Genomic DNA, 16,372 nt, shown 5'->3' on the forward strand with positions numbered 1-16,372 from the left:
TACTTATGTTTGATGTTAAATCTTTTGCATTGAATAACAACGATGATATATTATTTATTGGTTTGAAGGACAGAGTCAAGTTAAATTTGGAAAAACTATTTCATCATGATCAAGTCACTAGAACCAATGAATATTCGAGCAGTAAACAAAAAAAAATCACTAATATCTCCGTGACAACAAATGGGTCTGGGTTGAAATTAAATGTGGAGATATATTTGAAATGGTGAATTTCAGGAGAATCCATCCATCAGAATTTTTCAACTAGATCAAATAAAAAAATAAAATCATATCTCACATTGAAAACATAGTTCTGCGGTTTCCAAACGGCGCATCAGTGACCTCTTGCGCTCAAAAGTCAGTGCTTTTCTTGAGTTTTGTTTCGATTGGGTATTGAGCTCGGTTCCAGAACATGAATGCAGTGGCGTATGCACCTTAGAATAGTTTATTGTGACATAAACATGGATCGCAGAGGCTGAAGCCTGTACGGGATATACAATTAACATATAAACAATATAATGTAATATTGTCTTTCGAATATGATCGAATGTTGATATGAAGTTTTTGTTCTGAAAATTTAACACGGAAATACAAAAGCAAAGAATACATTGGACTAGATGGAAGCTTATCTATCGACTCATTTTTTTTCGCGTCGAACATTCTGTGTAGTGTTCACAGTTCGTAAACTTGAGGCAGCGCCAGCAACGGTCAACGATCGAATAATGAAAAATTTTGGTGGATGCGCTGATAAAATAATGCTGGTGAATTGTTAATGGTACATTTATGTCAAATAAAATGTTTTAGCTGATGAAACTCAGAAACTGAAACATTGTTCTCGATTGAATATTGTCTAGGATTGTAAAATTTTCTTTCCTCATTCAATTGGATCGTCGATACTTAGTTGTTTTATCAGCTTCGATAATGCGTCAGCAGACTGATTGACTTTTCCTGAGAGATATTTTGGCACATTATAACTCATCAATGAAGTATCACCATTATCTGCATTAACTCACTTCATTCACATGAGTAAGCGAAAATTTATGATAGGAATAAAGTACACTATTAATTTCATATCAGAATGACTCGTGATAAATTTTTCAGGGAATAGTAGAAGAAGATATAGATTGATGAATAGTGGCCCTCATTTTTTTTGCACATGATTCACTTCTTGCCAATTTATCGTTGAACCCAAACGAAGTTTTGTGAACCTGAATATTCATGCTAATTTTCGACTTTATGCAGATTCAAGAAGATGAACCATAACAATAACAAAATCCATTTAATTTTCACCTTGTTTAGGAATTTTCAGCAACAATTTTCTTATTTTTCGTTACAGGTAATGAATTCTGCTTGGAGAAAGATCAATAAAATAAACACGTTCTTACAAACTCAACAAATCTATAGTTAGCTTACTTATTGTTCTAGATTAAACATTGAAAATTTCATAAAATGTGATCAAGGATTGCTGAATTTTCTTCATCACATGATGAAAGAGTCGAGAGGTTTATTTTATACAAAATATTATTGGATGCAGTTGTCGTTGCACCATGGCCGAAAGTTCAATAACTCGATTCTCTTGCGCGATCTGTCTTACCGCCATCGTTACTTGGGCTTTCCAGCGCTAGATGGCACAACCTCTGCCCACTTTTCCAACTTATGGCATGGCTGCTCGTGTACTCAATTTTGTTGTTTCCCATTAGAAATGTCGCCGATTTTCATGTTTTCCTCGGGTTTCGGAGTTATTTTTCGCGCTGTGAGTGTTTTTTAATCCGTGTTTCATTAACCTCGTGTTAGTTCAGTTGTAGAACATCAGTTTTTCACGATATTATCGGTAAGTTTGACAGATTTCTTGGTTATGATTTTTTCCAATTTGTTGATAATAGCATTTGTTTATGTTTATCATAACCTCTAAGTTCACCAAATTTTGATATTAATATGAACAAATTACCACCAACCTACGTTTCTTTTTCGAATTGAAATTTTTTGCACTATACATCATTAATAGATTTGTCAATTGAGATGATTATTAAATCTTAAACAATACATCTGGTCAGGAATGTTGAAATCAGCGTGGGAGTGGAATAACAACAAAAAGAGATTGTTATATGGATAATTGAAATCAATTTCTCATTCCAAGAACCAATGTTTTCTTGGCTTTCTATCTAGAGGGCAAGAGGTTATTTTAAATAGACATAAGATTCTGAAGGGAATAGTGATTCTATATTGATTCTCATATGTTATCCTCTTATTCTACTAAAAAAAATCAGAAATCATACTTTGAGGTTATGTACATCCAGTTTCTCCACATATTCTGCCTTCAATTTATTATTTTGGGAATGCTAGAATGAATCTTCAAAAGTTGATTTAATCATATATATGTTCTCTTTAATAATTATGTTTAATGAGGAATATAATCGAAATATTTCAATGTGATATACTGAATGTTTGAATTAGTGATTCATATGTTTAATATCTGCCACTGATTCATACTTGGTGAATTCTCGTTTAAATGAAAGGGAATCTCTTTTAGATCATTTTTACCTTGAAGTTAGTTCAGGTCTAGAACTCTTTCTCCTGTATGTTTATATACAGTATGGCCAGTATGGGAAATTGAAGGAATGTAATTTTTATATGGGTTGTTTTAGTTTTGAGAGGTGGAAAGTGAACAACAGCAACAGTTTGAACATAAGGATGTTTTTCTCAACTGAAATATAATATAAACTGAGTACAACAGTTGAGTCACTGTATGTATAAGATATCACATTTCAATGATTGAGAGTGAGTTTTGAAGCATTATGAGTCGTTGTAGAAACTATTTGAATTAATTTTTCATGAATTATCTCGCTGTTTCTAGTAGGTATACAAATTACAACAATGGTTGCATATTTTCTGACATTCTCAATAATATTCTGAAAAGATCATAATGCATCGAGTGGAATTTTCAAAATTAAAAGTATTCAACAATAAAGTACGAAATTTTGCTTGAACAAACATACGGGTTAACCCTAAAAGCTGAGTTCTCTCTTCAATTTTTAACTGTGCATGTACCTAATGACAGGAAAAGAATATGCTGTCTGAACTCTCAACTGATTAAAATAGAATATAAGCATCCTTGTCTTAATGTGACAAATTGGTCTTCATTTAGAATCATCTTTAAAATCTGCCGTATGTGTCGCAAAGAGGAACTCAGCACTTTAAATGTCAAATCCATATTTGTATTTGTTTTTAAGTCCCATAGCTATCTATTGTTTCGGGCATCTAGTTGAAAAAATCCTACATGTAATATTGCATTATTGTCTGAAGGAGAAATCTCTATTGTATTCAAATTCAGCTCAAGTCGATTAATGGAGTGACTTACTAGCTCCCATACTAAATTAAAATACTTGAGAATTGCAAAAGCTGCATTTCAAAGGCAATAATAAAAAAAAAATGAGTGCGAAGAAAGAACAAGAAATTTTTAATGTACCTACTTGAAAAAAAATATTGAACATATTTCAGTAATCCTCCAAATTCTGTATTTTCAGTGTTTGACATCAGTAGTGAATGTTATGACTATTCAAATGTGTGCAATACTACCTATTTAGCTCATATACACATGAAAAATACGTAAGAGTAATTTGAGAATAATTTTGTTTGTATTTCGTTTTTAGTCGTTTTCTTTTCCAGTTGAAATGCTTGATAATTTATTATCAATTACTTGGGTGATACAATCACCAACTTTATTTAAAAATTGAAAGGATATATGGTGAACAATTCAAACAAAAATCTTAGACCCATAAAATTCGATCCATGTTGCTAGATCATATGCTAATCTGAATGGTTTGAAGTAAACGAAACATCCTAAAAATATTGATGCATCTTCCTCTTTAATTGGCATCGTTAATGAGAAAATATGCTGAACGATAACTAATGAATAGTGAACCGAAAGATCGCCATTCCAGGCTATTAAGATATGTAGCTGTATTGATAGAACAATAAGATCAAGAGGTCGAGTAATGATTGTGAATTGTGATATAATACGTTAAAGGTTCGCACACACATAACAATTCGAGTCAACAACAAACAGGGCCATGTAAAGGTCAATTAGTATAAGAACGTTCGATCATCTGGAAACAGTGCAATTCTTCTTTTACTGATTTATTGATTATTGTCATCGTAAGTTCGACTAATGTCATTCAAAATATTAAGTGGAGTAGGTACATAGAGGAATTCATCCGAAGCAATTCAAATTTTGTCAGTACAAAAGCAACAAAGCCAAATGTTCGAAGATGTAAACAATCAATCACCACAACAGTGATAAACAAAATTTCATCGATGGAAAAAATCAAAGCTCATTAAAAACAATTTTGAAGGAAATATGAAGGCACTTATTCAGAAATATTGTTCTTCGATAGATACTAAGGTGCTGTTCTTGATGATACTGAAATTCATACTTACCACAAGAATAATCCATGAGAAATCTTGTAAGTTTGTGTCCTTATTCTACTGACATTTGTTCTAATAATTACTCCTTGTTCCGTGTCTTGTGAAAATTTTATGTGTCATAGAAAATTCATGGGTTGGATCGATGTTGAAGATTCATTGTTAGGTATAATTTCATTATTTCTGCTGGTCCGTAGTAGGGAATTTCATTGTGAAAATCATTTAATTCCTAACCTCAGATAGTGAATAGTATAACATACAAATTTATGCAATCTATTATATCTACAACATAAGTAGCAATCGACAACATAAGGTGCGTAATTACAAAAAAAATATATATAATTTCATTGAGTGAGAAAGTTTCTGTTACAAATCAGATGGCGAAAGCTTAGAGAGACTTCGAAAAGGATGAACTAACAATTTGAGACAGTGGGGACGAAGAAAATATCGGCTATTACTTCCGAACTCAAAAAGGGAGGAGGAGATAAAGTAGTTGAGATATTCTTTAGCAGATTTTCGCAACCTTTTGTCTAGTCCGGTATTCTAGCGCCACCATACTGTGATTTATGCAAATAAAACAAAAAGTATTGCTCTCATAAATTTACTGCGTGACACATGGATCTGTTTTACTTAAAAACGCTCGGTTGTGCCATTGGATATCATAATTTAATCAACATTATTCTATAGTATGGAAACAAACATATATTACATTCGCTGATGAAAAATTCCTGGCTGAATATAATTTCTGTGGTCGTAAAAACTTTAACCTTTGTATAGAGGATTTTATTATTTGGCAGAGGGGTGTCAATGCAGATTCTTTGTTCTTTCTTCATTATCCTCGCTGCGGCAATTGTCACGCTGTTTTTCATTATGGATATAGCCTAAGTGGAGAAAGGATGTCCGAAATAATCAACAGTTCCATTTTTCTATCAGGTTCTTTGAAATTCCTTCCGAAAGTTCCCAAACATACAAGATCTGAAAATTCGAACTAAACGTCAAATTCTCGATCGAAAGATCTCCTTTGATTCAATCGTATCGTATGTATTTTGGTAATGAAAGCTTCCATAGTATGTTTGGATTGATATTGGTAGGTGGAAATGAAACACACTATTTTCTAATTTATTCTTTGGCGATCGATTTTTTATTCTTAAACCATCATCAGGCCAGGCCATATGTATCGAAATATTAGTCAATTTGTGTCTGCATTATAAAGTTATTCTCGATTGAACATGTCAGCTTACGAGCCAAATTCTCGTCATTTGCGGAAGGTTTTAATTTTCTGCTTTAATATGAAGAATTCTGCGGCTGAGGCTCATCGAATGCTTTCACATACTTAAGGTGAGGCCGCTATTAGTGAAAGAACGTGCCGAGAGTGATTTCAACGCTTCAAGAATAGTAATTTTGACATCGAAGACCAGCATGGCGGTGGAAGAGATAAGGTTTTCGACGATGTAGAATTGGATTACTTTATCAAGAGTCGTATCAAACGCAACAAGATTGCCAGGATCATTGGAAGTGACGCAACAAGCCATTTCAAAACGCCTTAAAATCATGAGAATGATTCAGAAACAAGGGAATTGGGTGTTGTACGAGTTTCAGCCTAGATATGTCAAACGGTGTTTGTTTGCTTGTGAACAGCTGCTTTCAAAGAAAAAACGGAAGGTATTTCTGCATCGCATTGTGACTGGAGACGAAAAATGGGTTAATTACGATCATGTCAAGCGCAGAAAACCATGGGGATATCACGGCCTTGCTTCCACGTCGATGGCCAAACCGAATATTCACGGTTCCAAGGTCATGTTCAGTATTTGATTGGAACAGATCGGCGTAGTGTATTATGAGTTTTTAAAACCGACTGAAACAATCACAGGCGATTGTTATCGAACGCAATTAATGCTTTTGAACCGAGAATTGAAAGACAAACGGCCGCAATACTACGAAAGACATGATAAAGTGATTTTACAACATGACAATGCTCGACCCCATGTTGCGAAAATGGTCACGCCATACTTGGAAACGTTTAAATGGGAAGTCCTAACCCACCCGCCGTATTCTCCAGACGTTGCTCCTTCGGACTATAACTTGTTTCAATCAATGGCTGATCAGGACTTCCGGTCTTATGAAGAAGTAAAAAATTGGGTCGATTTGTGGATCGCTTCAAAAGATGACCAGTTTTTTCAACGCAGGATTCGTACGCTGCCCGAAAGATGAGAGAAAGTAGTGGGTAGCGACGGACAATACTTTGAATAATGAATGTATAACCAGGTTTTTTCTATAAAGAAGTATATCGTAAAAAAACGGCGGAAGCAAAGTTGTACGCTTATGGTATAAAGTCTGTCCGTAGGCGAACAAAAAACGGTCGGACGAAGATGTATATCCTGTGAAATCAAGCTTCTACACAATATGAATAGACTAGACCTAATTTCATCGCAAACTTTTGTCTTTTAGCGGAGAAATGGTTGAAATATATCGACCTGCAATTCCGTACCGTTCAATCAAAATATAATTGATAGAGGCATTTACAAAGCGCGTCGACCCAGTCGCCCATAAAAGCGTCCTGTGCACGTTTTAATCCCGTTCCTTCGGAGCCCGGCTCCCAAACTCAATTTGCACCTCATTTTCGAACGTACGACGGGATCGCTTGATCACTCTCGGGTTCATAAAATTCCGAAAAGGGTCAAATTCATTTTCCGCTTATGAATAATGGCGTGGGGCCTCCAGACGTCGCCGGATCCGTAGACGGCGCTCAAAAAGAAAAAAAAAACCATACATCCGAAGAGAAGTGGCGAATAATTCGGTGAAATATGGCCGGCGTATAGGTCGACGTCAGTCCCGACTGTCGGACTGTTCCCACATGTTGGAGGTAGGGGTGGGGGTGGTTTTTTGGGTGGGGAGTTTCACGGGGTTTTTCGTGCGGGTGAGATGGAAAACAATTGGCGGGAGTTTTTCGTGTTTATTTCGTTTCGGTTTGGCTTCTATAGGACTCTCAGAAGGCTCTAGTGGACCTTACTGTTTATTTCTGGCCTTTGGTTACCATGGAACAAATTAGGGAGAGAAGGGGGGTTTAGACGGGAACTCGGAGTAATAAACATAGATAGAGGGAGCATATGTCATTTTCAGTAAGCAAATTTTGTCCCTAACATGATCAATCAGATTTGACATGAAGCGCGCGAAAATGAAAACTATCAGTGATAAAGTATTTCACTCAATTCGCGAGTTTCTCCACAAAGAACACACTTCTTATGTCCCATAGCGAATCAACGTTTCATATCAACTCAAAATTTATTGAAATAAATACCTTAATATATCAGAAATTCAGATAACAAACTTCAAGCGCGCAAAACGACGTGAAACAAACGATGACACTAGAAGAGCAAAAGTTGCCAAACCTTGGATTTCAGCAGGTAGATACAGAAAATAATAAATATTCTGCTCATTATAAATTCGGCTCTCAGGAAAAATATCGGATTCCAAATATTCAAATTTGCATATTTAATCGTGAATCACTCAAATAAATATATTTCATTCAATATAATAAACATTCATAATGATATAGTTAAATTGTAGATTTTAAAATATATCACAATCCGACAACGTAATCTAACTATGTTGGGGACATGTAAAAATTGCGTATACTTCTCCTATCTATGTTTATTAGTCTGGGCGCCGCTTACGTCGTCTTTCTTTCAATATCGTTTTGAGGTTAAATCAGTAATAAATCACTTTTGACAGAACAAATGAAAATTTTGACATGATGTCACTGATTGGTCGATTCTATGTATTGGGCCACCTTAAGGAAGAAAAGGACTCATGCCGAGCCGAGTCTCCATAATTATCCTAATCTAAATCTTATCAGTGAATATACCTGTATTTTAGACATCTTAGTTGTTGTCTATGATTTGACAGTTGAAAATGTCAAACTACGTTAACAGTTCTGTTCGGGACCGACGTCGACCTATACGCCGCGCCGGCCATATTTTACCGAATTATTCTCCACTTTTCTTTGGATGTATGTTTTTTTTTGTAGCGCCATCTACGGATCTGGCGACCTCTGGAAGTTCCTGCCATTATTAATAAGCGGAAAACGAATTTGACTCTGTAATTCAAAATAACTTCTTGTCTTGTTTAAATTTCAAGACAAGATCAAGGCAAGAGGTTATTTCAAATTTCAAGATAAGCCGAGCAAATTCATGTCGATAACAAGATTTCTTGTCGACGAAAACCAAAGACATCTGGAAAAATGTAAGAATTAAAAACAAAAAAAAATCTATTTTTCTCCGATTAACGGCAAATATTGATTTTGCAGACACAATTCAATGAGCAAAGTTTTGCTTTTCCTGCCTAGGCAGCAAAATAACTACTTTCCTGTTTAGGCAGCAGAGTGATTATTCTCAATGCGAATAAAACATTCGACAATTTCTGACTACCCATAGTTTTTGCCTCCTTCCTTATTTCTGGAGGAATAAGTCGCTATCACTCTCCATAATATACATTTTCTACAAAACTGTCAGGTATCTCGTAAGTTGTCAAGCTATACTTATCATGGTCATATACATTTCCATAGCAACCAACCACTCCAACAATTGCGATTCCTATCGAATTTCGTTTTGATTTATCACTACACTGAAAATAAAAAGATTGTTGGAATTGTAATAATTTGTGAATACAATATTCTACATTTTAAATGATCGAAGAACAAATTAAATGCTTGGCAGCAAAGTAGATTGACCGCCTTGGCTGAATTTCTGAGCTATCGGCCGCGGCAGTCAATTTATTACTTTGCTGCCTAGTAAAACAAATAACTACTGTATTAGGTGAGCAACTAAGCTCCCGCTGTTTGTAAATGGATGACTCCAGCAGAATCTGCTGGCCGATTTTGACATATTTATATGCCTTGATTTGGATTGAAATAAAAGTAAGATCGAGACAAAACTTTGAAATTTTCAAAAACTTGACGTCCCCTAACCTAAAAACCCTGAATCGTGTGATCAGCCCTTAATATCATTCCATCGAAATTATCAAGTACCGAACATAGCAACATCCAATCGAGATATCGATAACGACGCTATCAACACCCCATCACATCCACCGAACCGCCAACTTTATAACGAAAGTCGAAACACAATCTGCCCCCCTCCGCCGCCCCCGAACATCGGGGGCGTTAAACGCCTCCGAAATTCGGCCGGGCGGCCGTCCGTGTTCCGCCGGCCGAGCCATAAAATTTCTGGCCTCAGCCGTTGTCGGATCGTCAGCTGGCCAACTTCACACGGCTAGGGACGCTTGTCGGGGCGGCTTAGTTCCGGTCGGATGCTGTGCAACTTATAATGGGTTAACGGCGACTGCCGTCCGACGGCGGTCTGTCCTACCGCCGCCTCTTCGCCACCCTCTTGGAGTGGCACTTCATCCGCCGATTTAACCCAGAAACTGAATTCATTAATTCGAAAAGTTTGTTTTGGGGCGAGTTTGATCGACGTCTCCGGCGATGACTGTTCGAGGATCGACGCCTTCGGATTTCGGGGTTGATTGGTGGTTGGAAGGCCGGGGATTCGACCTAGTTGGCTTTCCGCTAGTTTTACTAAACAGTGCTGAAACTAATCAGGTCATTGAAATGTTATGTTCCTACTAGCGTTTCGAAAGTATCACATTTCTCACGCATTGTCGTTTGGAAAGTAGTAATTTTCCAAATTCGTGCGGAAAAAAGCCCTGCTACTCTCTTTCCGCATGCATATATGCGTGCGGAAAGTGAATAGCAAGGGTCTTTTCCGCACGCAAATATTGAAGAGTCGCATCAATCATAAAATGTTGGCATGTCGCTATGCACCAATCATAAAATTCAAACGTTTATCTATGCGACTGAGCGCATAAAAATATAATTTTTTATAACGTCAGTAGGTATCAAGACGAAAACTCCCCGTGAAAGTGTTTCATTTACGCCAGTAGGAAAAATATTGTTCCTAAGTCATGTGGAAAGTGTCTTTTCCGCACTCGACAGCAATTGCAGTCTCTTGCGGAACAGTATCACTTTCCGCACTTGTTAGGAAAATAACTATATTAGGTGTACAACTTTGCTTTCGCTGTTTTGCAATAGGGCGGTACGTGGTAGTCGAAATAAATAGATCGTAGATATCATACTCAGGTGCTAAGGTATTCGTTAACATAACGCCATCGAAATATTAGTCGATTTGTGTCTGCATCATGAAGTTATTCCCGATTGAACATGTCAGCTTACGTGCCAAATTCTCGTCATTTGCGGGAGGTTTTAATTTTCTGCTTTATAATGAAGAAATCTGCGACTGAGGCTCATCGAATGCTCTCAAATACCTATGGTGAGGCCGCTATTAGTAAAAGAACGTGGCGAGAGTGGTATCAACGCTTCAAGAAAGGCGATTTTAACGTCGAAGACCAGCATGAAGGTGGTCAAGACTCGTCAAATGCAACAAGAATTTGCAGGATCTTTGGTAGTGACGCAACAAGCCATTTAAAAACGCCTGAAAGTAATGGGAATGATTCAAAAAGAAGGAAATTGGGTGCCGTACAAGTTGAAGCCGAGAGATGTTGAACGGCGCATTGTGACTGGAGACGAAAAATGGATTCATTACGATAATCCCAGGCGTAGAAAATTATAGGGAAATCCTGGTCATGTTTTCACGCCGATGGCCAAAGCGAATATTCACGGTTTCAAGATCATGCTCAGAATTTGGTGAACCACCTCGGCTTAGCGAATTATGAGTTGTTAAAACCGACTGAAACAATCGGAGCCGATCGTTATAGAATGACGCAACTAATGCGTTTGAGCCGAGCATTGAAAGACAAACGTCCGCAATACAACGAGAGACACGATCAAGTGATATTACAGCATGCTCGACACCATCATGCGAAAGTGGTCAAGACATACTTAGAAGTGTTGAAATGGGAAGTCCTTCCCCACTCGCCGTATTCTCCAGACGTTGCTATCTTGGACTATCACTTGGTTGGTCACTCGGTCTGACTGACTAGCACTTCAGGTCTAATGAAGAAGTAAAAATTGGATCTATTCGTGGATCGCTTCAAAGGATGACCGGTTTTTTCAACGCGGGATTCGTACGATGCCTGAAAGATGGGAAAAAGTAATGGCCAGCGATGAACAATACTTCGAATCTTGACTTTATAACCAGTTTTTTACATAAAGCCTCGAATTTTGGAAAAAAAACGGCGGATGAAAACTCTTCACAAAACTATCAATGGTTTAAACAAGAGCGAAATGTGATTAAAACAAAGTTTACTCTTTATTAGATAGATAGATAATATATTCATTCTGAATGGCATTATATTGATGGATCATACAAATATATCATGCCTCATACAAATATATTGTTATAGAATCAATCAAGAAACATGATTTTGGTAACTTCCTTCTTGAATTTCGATGGCTTCGAAGACTTGATTCAGTTGGTGAGATGGTTGAACAGCTTGTTTCCCACATATGTTGGAAACAATTCAAATCTAGATGTCTTATGTTGTTGTAGTCATGAAAACCTGAAGTTGTATCCAGTTGTCTCCCGATTTTTTTCTAAGTCTCTGAGTCTTATAGTTCTCGAGATGCTTTCATTGAGCATCGAATTTGGGACACCCCGTACCTCCAATTTAGGAACACCCCGTATCTCGATAATCATTAAAAACGAATACGAACAAATCTTACCGACATCCCCTCGCAAACGCCACTCCATAACAAAGAACCACGCGTACGCAATAAGCGCCCGTCGGAATAATTGACGGGAATCGAACGGCGCGAATCTAGATACCTTCGGATTTCCGCCGCCGCCGCCGTACAACGCAACCCGTCCCGCCGCCCCCCTTCGCCGTCTCTCTCACTCGACATTTCGTCGAGTATCATTCCGGCAGAATACGCAAACAGTATTCATGAGACCGCAAATCCTCCACCCCCATTTAAACCTAAAAATTTCCATTCAGCCGAGCGGATGTGCCGCGTTTTCCACGGATTTGTCTCTATTTGTTCCCGGAACGAAATCACACTCCCCAACCCGATGCCGACGGTCCGGACGCGGGGAACAATTTCTTTTTTTTTTTACGGGTTTCCGATCGCCGCCTACACCCCCTCGGACGGCAAATCAAGGCTGTGATTTAACAGGGGAATTTTCAATAAAAATAGCCGAACGTCGGAGGCGCCAAAGACCGGTGAAAAACTGGCGGTGAACTGACGGGCGAATTTGAATTTGGGGAACGTAACGCGAATTTTCGAGTCGAGAACGGACGTTTGCGGTTGGGGTGGGAGGTATGTGGCAGCTTGTCTAGATGAAGAGGGGGGGCATAAGGGTTGTAGGCGTAGAATAGGGAGAGTCGATGAAAAAGGTAGGTACTGATACGTATGCACCGCATGCTGTAGTTATATCAGTAATGGATTTTGGATTATTAAAAGAAATGCCTCCCCTACCAAAAAATGCACTCTCGTCTAGACTACCGACAAAAGTTTGCAGAATTCCTAAGAAACTATCCCGAACTCCCAAGTTTCTGAGTGGAGATAAGCCGACCAATAACGGGTCATATTAAGACCTTAACTTGTATCCGATTAGAGACTGAATAACAAGAAATGAAGTCCAATTGAGGCTACAGAACGAGAAGCTCACTGACAACGAAGCGACAATTGAAGAAAACCACCATTGTGGTGAAAACCAGCACAACATCAACACACAAATGAACCTTGAGGAACAAAACAATGCAGATGTGATACCAATAACAGATGCGCAACTACGGAATATATCTATATTCTGCATCCGCCGAAAATCCAGAAGAAGACCAAAGAGAGCTACTGAAGTGATCATCTGCCACAATGAATAGATGCGTCATAGATTAGATATACTGATAAGTATGCACCGAATGCTGTATATACCAGTAACGGATCTCGGAATTTTAAGAGAAACTCCCCCCTGGATAATCCACTGGACTAACACTCTTAGACTTGTTCAGGCAAAGAAATTCGTGACGATTTCATCCACCTACGCCAAAAAGCTCTTGAAGCTGTCACGAGCCGAGCTTCGGGTGATGGTGAGACTGCTGACGGGGCACTGTCGGTTCAAACATCATTTGTACCGTATGGGAAAGTCAGCAGACGAGATTTGCAGGCTCTGTGGATGAAGCAGAAACAGCCGAACACATGGTATGCAAGTGTACGGAGCTGGCAGGCTTAAGAACCATTCACATTGGTAAGCCGGTCCTGGATACCAGAGAGGTAACGGCCAAGGCCCCTAAGAAGGTTGTCAGTTTTATTAACGTCATTGACGACCTCCTTGGGTTTCTATGAATGAGTAGGGTAGAGAACAAAAGATCCCGGAAGGCTTACCGAACCAAAACGTCCCCAGTTCAAATAATAATAATAGCCTTTCGGGAACTGCGACCAAATTGATCTGTTGTTCTTAACCCTACCTATTCATACAAACCCAATACAAACCCAGGGAGGCCGTTCGTACTGTTAACGAAACCGACGACATCCTAACGAGCCTTGGCTATTACTTCGTGAGTATCCAGAACTGACTTTCCTATGTGGGTGGATCTTCAGCCGGTCAGCTCAGTATATTTGCACACTATGTGTTCGGCTATTTCTACTTCCTTTCCACAGAGCCTGCAGATCTTATCTGCTGACTTACCCATGCGGTACAAAAGGTATTTACGCCGACAGTGTCCTGTCAGCAGTCCTATCACTACCCCAAGTTCAGCTTCGATAGTTTTAGAAGCTTCGTGGTGTAGGTCGGTGAAAGCACCACCAATTTCTTTGCCTGAGCAATACCCGAAGTGTTTCTTCAGAGAATTTTCCTATTGTCCCACTCCCATTGATGAAACACTGCCTTACTTTGGTCTTTTCCAAGCTCACAGAAAGGCTCAGGTCCAACAGGTGTTAACCTTGATGCCTTTTTTGCGAGTTCATTGGCTTTTTCGTTTCCTTCAATACCACAATGCTCCGGTATCCATAGTAGACTTAGTTTATTTCTTCTAGCCAGTTGTATGGTTGCATAGTATTACGATTACTTCTATGTCAGTATAGAACCCTGGCTATATGATTCCACGGAACTCAAAGGTGTACCTTGAACAGAACAGAATTGACAAACTTGATTTTGTCAGAAACGTATCCATTTGAATAAAAACAGCCATATCTTTTTTCTTTGAATAACAAATGACTTGTGTGGTACCTTTTTGAAATCACTATAAAATAGACAATTTATTGGTGTAATGTGCAACAGTAGCTAGGTAAATTTTGGTTCCACTACGATGGGCTAAATTTCATGAACAAAATAATCCACTACCAAAATTTCCAATAAAAATATTTCTCATAGCCCCCCTTTAAAATGTTCGGAGGATGTTTTTAATGTAAACGTTAGAATCATTCTTCAGCAATATTTTACTGAAGAAATTAACCAAAAAGGTGTAAAATTGTACCAACCGTAAGGACAAAACTATTGAAAGGGGCAAAAATTCATTATTTTTCAAAAAAATATCTTGAAAACGGCAAGACTTTTATAAAGGGAATTTTGTCATAGCAGGTGGGTTATCCGTCGATCTACATTCTCCCTCGGTTTGACGTGGTCTTTACGGGACACCCTGTATATTACTAAACTATATTATATTACTAGCCTGTTGTCATATATCGGATTATTATCAAAAATTCAAAAGTGAAATTGTTTCCATACCATGTTTTGGAGATAATGGTGTCACTCAGTAAAATAGTAATAATTTTCTAAATACTCACGAACCACCAATCTCGAATGCTTTCGAACGTGCCTAACTCGGGGCAAAACTACCAAACATGGGAAAAGTTTGAATTGGCTGACCGCCCCGCGACTTTGGGGTGAAAATGGATTTTGGGGATTGCAACGAAATCAGTGCTGCCAGATTTTTATTTGTATCAGGTGAACCGGGAAAACAGTGGAAGTTTCATTATTATACAACGATGAGTCCAAAACTGAAACGAGGGAAAGTAACCCTAAGTAATTTCATGTAACTTTTTCCTATTGATGCACTCCTAATATTTATAAGTGATTTCTTAAATATATTTTAAAGTGAACGGTATGGACTAAATAAATTGGGAACAAGAAAAGTTCAATGGAAAATGTCAAAGTTTTCTGTGTTCTGTAATTCAAATTATAGACTTCAAAATAATTACTTCCTATTGTATTCATTAACAGCAGTAGATCTCCTGTCGAAACAGGAGAACTGGCAACACTAGTTGAAACTAAAAGAGAATTGCACTTATTTGGATTCGACCCTCGCTAAGCATCTGCCCGAGATGTGACAGCCAGCACGACAGGTTGCCGGTATTAAGGTGTTCTTTGCGTGATGTCTGCGTTTATGGGAAAATGAGATATGGGTGGAAGAAATGTATGTTTGCCTGTCTCTTTCCCTTGTCCTTTCGGACACTTGGGGTAATCCACATTCGAGAGGACTTCCGGTGGCTGTCTGAACTATCCGTGCGAAAACTCTTGACAGTCTGCAACAAATAATGAGTTTCTGTCTAAGGCCAATGTGTTTCTTATATTTGAAGGAATTTGAAATTGATGAGATAGAAACGAAACTTTTTTATTTCAATTCGTAAGTTATGACAAATATGTCTTATATAGCTGATGAGAGGTTGAATGCCACCAATTTGTGTGGCTAGCTTAAGATGCGATCTGTCAAAACAAACTTGAAACGTAGTCTGTTACGAGTTATCTCAGTGTTGGATAGTACTTTAGTGGTTATAAGATTGATGAGTGATTAGCAAAACAAATATCATCATATCAAAATAAGTTCTGAGCCGAGGACAAAGTTCTCTTACCTTCAAATGAGCAAAAGAGAAATAGTAATGACTTAATAAGTGTTTTCCAGACTTTGCTCCATCGACAACATCGATTGAAAACTGATCCAGAAAAACAAATTCGGCTCTAATGAAGAATTGGTTATCGATTTTGGAGCTTTTGTAGCCTCT

General features: G+C 38.1%; 1 protein-coding gene across 7 annotated transcripts in view; it reads left to right on the forward strand.

The window, feature by feature from the left end:
* The window catches only part of LOC123674023 (tyrosine-protein phosphatase Lar), a 570,788-nt gene that overhangs the window by 66,517 nt on the left and 487,899 nt on the right, over positions 1-16,372 (forward strand). For 3 of the 7 annotated variants that reach the window (XM_045608826.1, XM_045608829.1, XM_045608832.1), the window contains exon 1: positions 1,575-1,828. The exons of 1 other annotated variant lie outside the window; for it this stretch is intronic. The gene's annotated coding sequence lies outside the window, so the exon portion shown is untranslated. Of the gene's footprint in view, positions 1-1,573; positions 1,829-4,416; positions 4,461-16,372 lie in introns of those variants that run through there. 3 more of the 7 variants (XM_045608831.1, XM_045608827.1, XM_045608830.1) reach the window with 3 other exon arrangements.

This window comes from Harmonia axyridis, chromosome 2 (genome assembly GCF_914767665.1).
Source record: "Harmonia axyridis chromosome 2, icHarAxyr1.1, whole genome shotgun sequence".
Lineage (NCBI taxonomy): Eukaryota > Metazoa > Arthropoda > Insecta > Coleoptera > Coccinellidae > Harmonia > Harmonia axyridis.